This window comes from Dromiciops gliroides, chromosome 5 (assembly GCF_019393635.1).
Source record: "Dromiciops gliroides isolate mDroGli1 chromosome 5, mDroGli1.pri, whole genome shotgun sequence".
NCBI lineage: Eukaryota > Metazoa > Chordata > Mammalia > Microbiotheria > Microbiotheriidae > Dromiciops > Dromiciops gliroides.
Genome location: NC_057865.1, coordinates 181032946 through 181041704, shown reverse-complemented (window position 1 = coordinate 181041704; position 8759 = coordinate 181032946). Strand labels below are relative to the sequence as shown.

At 38.3% G+C, this 8759-nt stretch overlaps 1 pseudogene; it reads right to left on the bottom strand.

Annotated features, from left to right (window-relative positions):
- Positions 1-368: 368 nt before the first annotated feature.
- LOC122728877 lies at positions 369-4735 on the bottom strand (annotated as a pseudogene).
- Between the last annotated feature and the right edge of the window lie 4024 nt (positions 4736-8759).

Sequence of the window (8759 nt, the reverse complement as noted above, 5' to 3'; positions counted from 1 at the left end):
TCTTTAGAGATTTAAACTACTATTCCAAATAAATAAATCATAGACTATAATCAGGAATCACTCTGGTTGTGACCTTTCTCACAGCTCTTAGAGTGTTGAAATATGAATTATTGGTTACTATTAGTAAATGACATAATAGTAACATTGAAGGCTTTGAAATTATACTTTCAGAGTAGTTGTATAACAAATCAAAGTGGGCTGGGGCAATTGCTGAATAAATTACTCACAAAACAGTCACTGATCTGGATAGTCTGTGCCAAGAGGGATCATTTTCCTCAATAATTAAGGTTTTACTAATTTTATTCAGGTAGGTGGGTAAGTACCAATTAAATGAAAGGCCCACTGAAAAAACAAAATCATCAACTTCATTATTTCTTTCCTTTCTTGTCAGTTTTTTTGCCTCTCTTTGGAAGATTTGCAATACTTTGCTGCCATTTGGGCTAGAAAACTGTCCATTTCTTTTTCCAGATCCTTTAGTCTGCTTTGGATAAATGCTTTTAGGTCTCCTGGTCCCTCCCCCAGCTCCAGCTCCTTTCTGGTCCCTTCTATTTGGCTTCTTCTTGAGCACAACCTTTTACCTGCGTTCATTTTTTTGCTTTGACTTTTTGATAAAAGCTTTCTTGGGTGGCACTTCTCCAGAATCAACGGCTTGTTGTATGATGTTTCCTATTCTGGGTTCTACAATGTATTTTGCACAAAATATGGATTCCATGGTTTGCTCCATAACACCCTTGAAGTCCATGTTTAATATCAGTCAGCTCTTCTTCAGAACCAATGTACTTCTCTTCAAAGGTCTTGCTTTCCTCTAAGGTTGTCTTTTTTTTTTTTTTTGGTGAGGCAATTGCGGGTAAGTGACTTGCTCAGGGTCACACAGCTACTAAGTGTCAAGCGTCTGAGGCCACATTTAAACTCTGATCCTCCTGACTCTAGGGTCGGTGCTCTATCCATTGCGCCACCTAGCTGCCCCTAGGTTGTCTTTTAAAAGAACAGGCTCCAGTAGGACAGTCAGTCCCTATCCTAACTGAGCATGTTAGAATCCTTAGACTACATATAAATAGAGTCACTTATAACCATGGTTAATTCTAAGTTTCTAATAAAACAAGTAATTTTTAAAAATTGATCTTTGTCTAAATCTATAGTGCTGGAGTTTGAAATTGACAGAAGAGAAAAAGCTTATTGAAAAAGGAGTTTCGGGGCAGCTAGGTGGCGCAGTGGATAGAACATCTGCCCTGGAGTCAGGAGTACCTGAGTTCAAATCCAGCCTCAAACACTTAACACTTACTAGCTGTGTGACCCTGGGCAAGTCACTTAACCCCAATTGCCTCACTAAAAAACAAAACAAAAGGAAAAAGGAGTTTCTCCAGGTTTTATAAGCTGAAGGTGAGGGCTCAGAGCTAAATAATTGATTCATTAAGAACATTCTGTATTTGTGTTCACTGATAAAGCAATGTCATAATATTCATTGTTTTTGAACCCAGTGTGAATGAATTAAGAAAGTAATGAAAGAGTCAAGGAACAGACTTAAGGATCGATGTCCCATATGTTCATCCCTAGGAGCAACTGAAAGGTATTACCCAGTTCCTTGCACTATCATGAAACACCTCCACCCTTATCTATGGAATTGCTTCAAATGGTTTAGCAAAGAGCTCTGTTATAATTATAGGGTGTCTCTGGGCTAGGCTTATCTACTGTTTCCCAAACTGCTCATTGATTTTGTTTCTGTACCAGTAGTCTATGGCAAACTCCAATGACAAAATCATTTCTTCTTCTGACTTTATTGATTTTTGCCCAAATTCTTTTCACCATTCTTCCCTCCTCTAGGACCTCTAATGAAATGTAGATCAACACTTTATCAGGTTGTATTAACAATGACCTTACTGTCTAATGTAATAATGGAGAAGACCAAATCAACTATACCGCTTTCAGTTTAGATCTTGTGGGGACCAATTTTTAATTGGGGAGTGTTAGCTAAGCAGCTTGCTGCAATATTGGGGCAAGGAAGGAGACCGGCAGCCTCCCTCAAAACAGAACAGGATTTATTTTAACAAGAACGAACTTAAAAAAAAAAAAAAGCACAAACAGGATCAGTAGGATTAAGGGAAAGGAAATAAAATGGAGAAAGGGAAATTATACAACCTGAAAAAATACCACCGCCCAGGAATCAGCTGAGAATACGCAGCAGAACTCCTGTCGCCTTCCAGCCTCCAGCTAGAATGCCCAATTCTCCTCCCCAATCCCAGAAAAACCCCACGCAGCCCCAGCCAATGGGATGGCCGCTCTGACAGTCACATGACTGCCCTCACTAGGCTTCCAATCATTATAATTTTGCCAGGCCCATGTAGGCATCGGCGAGTGGTGATGACATGAGGTGCCAGCACCATGGCAATAGCTACAACCAGTGGGTAGAACACCATGCGTTTAGCAGAGCCCCAGGCCAATGCACGCCAAGACATAAAAACCTCAAATAACAATTAATTCTTTACAATCTATACTAATTTTTGATAAAGGATCTCACCAATCATACCAGAGTCCATCACAGAGCCTCTCCATCTCCATCCCAGGCCCCAAACAATGACAGCTACCTATAGATTCCTTCCTCACAGTGGCTATTAGAGCAGTTATCAAGTTAAAGAAATATTGCAGATGGGTTTAACAATCCCTAGGACATTTACCAAACATTCTAAGAGGAGTCTCCCTTTCATCCAGAAGTCAATCTGTCCTCCATCCCTCAACAAGGTTAAGTCCCAAAAGTGTATGAAAGAGGGGAAGTAGGGGAAACAATAAAGAGGCTAAGAAAAGTACAAAACAAAGGCACACTCCTAATACAATGAAGAAATATTGTGGGGTAAGAGAATTGTGGTATAAACCTCATGTTGAGAATAAGTCTGCCAAAACCACAGAGAGAGAGAGACAGAGAGAGTAATATTAAGCTAAATTAAAAGAAGCAAAGAAACCACTGTTTAGACCACAGCCAAAGTATCATATTCAGTAATAGCAAGCTGTATAAGCAGCATAGCTGAATGTCCTAGAGATGCTTAATTTGAAGAGGGGCCAGAATAGCTGTGGTAAAGTGCTGGGAATGCTGGCATATGGTAGTGGGATGAGAAATCCTGAATATTTCCAGAGAACAAAACTAGAACCAATGGGTATAAGTTAATGTGTGGCTGATTCCCAACAGATAATCATTGAACCTTGGAGATGAAAACTCTAACACTTAACTGAACAATAATACCCCGATACCATCTTTATCCAGTGGCCTTCATCTAATTTGTGGTTTAGGAACTCATCAACTGGAGACTTCTATGCATCCTGAGGTAATCTATTCCACTAATTATTCCAACCTAATTAGTTGATACCTTTCAGGTTTGCCATTTCACAGTACTGATTCATATTGACCTTTCTGCATAATAAAAACAACTAGATTTTTTTTTCATGGGTTGATTTTTTTTTTAATCCAAGTGTAGGTTTGTCAGTTTTTACATTTATCCTTATTAAGTTTCACCTTATCTAATTTGGACTTTTATTCTTTTATTACTGAGATCTTAATTGGATCCTGATTCAATTCAATATGCTACCTATCACTCCCAGAATTGTGTTATTTGCATATCTGATACATATATATAGATACATATATATAATTATTCCTTCATCCAAACCATCAATTAAAATGTAGAATAGAGTAGGACTAAAGACAGGGTCACAGAGAACTTCACCATAGACATCTGTCTCCCTTGGTAAGAAACCATTAATATCTTGATATCCATTAATGACTAAACTTTTAAGTAAAAAATATATGCACATATATTTATATACCATAATATATAATATACATACATGTTTATTATGTGTATATATGTATGTGTATATACTGTCGAATATTAAAATATAGCTTTTGTATCTGCCTGTCTCTTATAAACAAATCAATAAACAGATCAGAGAAATTATAATATCTTATAATATCTCCTACCAAAAAAATAAAAACAGATCAGAGAAATGTCTCCTACAGAACAAAACCAGATCAGAGACAGACAGAAAAAACATAATATCAATTTAATATTTTGTCCCAAGAAGAAAGAAATAACACATGATCATGTGTGCAGTCTCCCCTCCCAAGAGAACCCAAGGACTCCCTCTTTCTGAGGGTATATAAGGTTTTCTCTGCTCACTGGTTACAGGGTGATGTCAGTTTTATTAGCATGATACAAATTAACCTAAAGCAAATACTATAACAGGCAGCTTAAAAACACAGCAAGGGTTTACAAAGGACAAGGAGGTCTAGATAATTGCTCTATTTATTCTTTGGGGGAAAGAAGATAGTGAATAGGACTCATTGGTTGAAGTTTAGTCAAAAGGGGCATTTTGATTTGTTTACTCTCTTGGGGTGAGAAGTTAGTAAATAGGGACTTATCTGCTAGCTATCTGTATTCATCCTGAAGTTTTAGCCAAAGGGCATTTTCCAGGGTCTCATAAAATCCATTTGGATAATAAGGTACCTCCATCAAATCCAGGTGATCCTTATATTCATTTAACAATACATATATCTTTTTTTTAAGTGAGGCAATTGGGGTTCAGTGACTTGCCCACAGTCACACAGCTAGTAAGTGTTAAGTGTCTGAGGCCGGATTTGAACTCAGGTAATCCTGACTCCAGGGCCGGTGCTCTATCCACTGTGCCACCTAGCTGCCCCCAATACATATATCTTTATGTGTAGTTTTCTCACCTTCCATTCAACCATTTCCAAAACTACCTACTTTTTTATTATCAGTTATTCTATTTTTGGCAAAAGTGAACATTTGTCTGAATAGTTAAGGTCCTTCTTCAATATTATATCAATCTTCTATGTCCAGTTTGTGATACCTCCAAAATTCCTTACCTGTTTCCTTCTCACTTGGGGAGAGAGACGAAGTCTGAAATATATTCCCATGACAATGATACTTCTCCTTCCATCAATCCTTATCAAAAACCTCTCTAGTTTATGCTTTCAGATTCTCTAATAGCTCACTTGGTAGATATATGTGGATTATTTTCTTTCTCATCTTCTATGTCCATATTAAAGTACTCTTGTTCAGAATTTCAAATCTCCTAGGAAAACACAATTTACTGGCCTTGTAAGGGTACTTCATTCATCATTGGGTAAGAGCCCATAATTCCAATATATTAAATCCAACTCACTTTTCAGACATCATCATCTTAACCAGATGTTCATTTCCAAATTCATATTTTTCTTCTAATTGTACTACATTCAATCCATTTGTACCCTTAACATCTTTAATACCTTGTTTGGGAATTCAAAATTATCTGACATCATTTTCTATCTTTGTTCAGGTGATACCATTTTTCTCTACAGGAATTACCAGAAATGGATAGTGGTTCCCAGATTTGTTACATATTAGGAGGTTCTCCATTGTTTCCCAAACACCTACCCTGGAAAGATAACATACTTCTCTATTGGTCATGTCAGGTTGAAAAATGCTTCTGTGTCCCTTAAGTGAGAAGTCACCAGCTCTCCCTGATTATTTCTTCTTCCTCTGAACATTATCAGGTCATATTTCTCCTGGTGGCATCTATGTACCTACCTTATTATTCCTTAATGCACCAAAAGTTTTTCAGAAGGTCCAGCCTTACCCCATACAGGGAAAAAAGCCTCATTCCTATTATATAACTTCACTATTCAGTGGTTCTGTTTCCTTTCCTTCTATTTGCCACACTCTTCCATTCTCTAGCCTAATACAAGTGAGAAATCTCTGACTCTTCAAATTGCTTTTATTCATTGCTTTCATTTCCTTTTGTTTTGTTTTTTGGTTGAGCAATGAGGGTTAAGTGACTTGCCCAAGGTCACACAGTTAATAAGTGCCAAGTGTCTGAGGCTGGATTTGAACTCAGGTACTCCTGAATCCAGGGCCAGTGCTCTATCCACTGCACCACCTAACTGCCCCTATTGCTTTCCTTTTAAAATACTTCCTCCACATGTAACCTCTGGAGCATCCCTGATCATGCCCCAGTTCAGAGGTTGTGAGTCAATGCCTACTCTAAATCATTGTTCATGATGTAGTTGCTCTTAACAGCCCATCATAAAACACAAAAGATCAGTTTTTTAAAAATTAAATCAAACAATTTAGCAAATAAGACCCTAGATTCAGAGCTGTAGACCAACTCCCTCTTTTGCAGGTGAGAACACTGAGGCCCTGAGAAGTTAACTACCTTTCCTTAGATCACAAAGGTAGTAATACAGCTGGCATTTGACTCTAAGTGTTCTGAATTCCAAAACTTGGTGCTCTTTCCACTATACAATGGCACCTGTAAAGTAACAAGGGCAGATCCTCTCATGCACAGAAAGGCTACACTTCCCACAAGCTATGGCTGAGGTCACGTATGTAGATAAGTCATGTCGTATGTAGTAGGTGCTTCATAAAGATTTGGGTGTTGTTGTTTTTTTCATTCATGTGATCAGAGAATATGTATGACCAAGACATATATTGTCAGGGAAATGCGATTCTCTGATGATGTAGGGTTGTCAATATCTAATAATAATGTCATGCAGCTTTCTGCTAGGCATCCTATCTCTGCTTTCTACTGAGTGCCATTGTTTCTTTTGGTCTTATGGTCTCTTAATTTCTCTCTGCTACCAGCAACTAGTTTTCCTCTCTTTAAGGACACCTGGGGGCCATCTTAGCTGCCATCAGCTAAAGAGCAATGACTGGAAAGTGTTTGTTTTGCATATCTATTAGTTACAAAACAACAAAAATTCCTGGCTTTTGTATTCTATTTTGGCCACTATCCTTCCCATTCTTTCAAGAAACTCTTTATCTTCCTTGATAACCTACAGAATACAGAGGCATCCCTCCAGTCTTTTCAAGTCTACTAGGAAGATCAACCTATGTTTTTGTGCATAGTAGTTCTCTGCTGCAAAAAGCATACTCACTAAAAATTATTTTAAAATTGTTTGTCCTCCAGTTGTAGTGGTATTGGGATTCTTTGTTCTTTGTCATTACTGTGAATAACTCAGCTGGCTAATTGCTGTTCACCTAGAGGGTCACTGGGCTATATTTGAATTGGGCTTTCTTTCCATTTATCCAATAGGAAGCTATATTGCTCAGCTATCTTTGATCTGTAATAGATTACTACCAAATGCCAAATGCAAAAAGTTATAATCAAGACCTTAAGTAGAAATTAAATATGTGCTAAACCTGTGCAGAAACCTCCTCCCATTTGTTTGCTTATTTGCTTCAGTGTCTTTTTATGATGAAGATACAGGAAAGGAAATAAAAGGACTACCATTCTCTTTGTTCTGGTCACTAGACTTCTATAATTGCCATCTGGGTTTACATTTCTTAAACCATGCCTCCCTGCCTCCATTATGGGTGAAGTAGGCTTTTTTTAAACCAAGGCTAGTATTTTATGTTTATCTCAACTAAACTTCATTATATTAGTGTATTGGGGGGAAATGGGGTACGGGGTTGGGGTTCTTAGGAATTCCTCTTTAAAGAATTACACCCTCTTGCACACAAAAGTAGTTAAAATAAGGTGATAGTTTATTTAGGAGCAAGGGAAGGGAAGGGTGGGGGGAGGGAAACCATGAAAGAAATCCTCTGACTTTTCATGGGGAGATTGGCATAAAGCACATGGCTCAGAGGTACCAAATCTCCTTGAACAGGAGACTGGCAGGTACTTTTATAGAAGACTGATGGGGGAGGGGTGACCATTTGACTGTGGAAAGTTCCTTTAGTGAGAGAGGACCAGCCCCCACTGGTGGTAGCTGGGGGAATTGGGTGAGGAGTGGAGGAGCATCCCACACTGGTACTGACTAGAGGAATTGGGTGAGGGGTGGCTACACAAAGGCCGCAGCCACACCCAAATTTATCTCTCCAGGGTAAGGGAGACCAGAATGAAGGGTAGGAATCCCAAGCTAGCTCAGTCCGATTTGGTTCAGTTTATCTCTCTAGGCATTATCTGTCCTCTGGTTTAGTTTCTCAAGGAGAAGCTTCCTTGATGTGCCCCAGAGAACTTCTGGGGTGCTCTACACCCCATGACATTAGATTTGACCCACCATTCCAAACTTCTGAGAATGTTTTAGATTCTGATTCTGTCACCTGCTTTGTCATATCTCCCAGTTTCATATTATCTACAAATTTAATAAACATGTTATTTATGTCTTTACCCAAATTATAGTCTAAATGGGGAAAAGAAAAAAGACAAATTCCTAGGGTTCCCCAAGATACTTCCCTTCTATCCTTTAATAAAAGGAAGATTTTTTAAAAAATAATTAGAACTGTTCAAAAATGGAAAGGGCTGGGGGCAGCTAGGTGGTGCAGTGGATAGAGCACCGGCCCTGAAGTCAGGAGTACCTGAGTTCAAATCCGGCCTCAGACACTTAATACTTACTAGCTGTGTGACCCTGGGCAAGTCACTTAACCCCAATTGCCTCACTTAAAAAAAAAAAAAAAAGGAAAGGGCTGATTTGGGAGAGAATCAGCTAGGTTACTACAAATGATCAAATAGGTATTGGTTGGCTACCTGTCAGTGACATCTCAGAGAGAAATTGTGAATGGATATGAGCTTTGTCCAGATGATCTTTAATTATCCTTTCAAGCCTACAATTTTCTGATTGTATGAGTAAGTAGGCCTTAAAAATGATCCTGACTTAAAAGGCAAAAGTCATAACATCTTAAACTTCTTTAGGAATTTCTCTCTCCTTTTTTCAACATACTAAAATAAAATGCAAAATTGTAAGAAGGTGTATATTTTTGTTTAGGACTTTC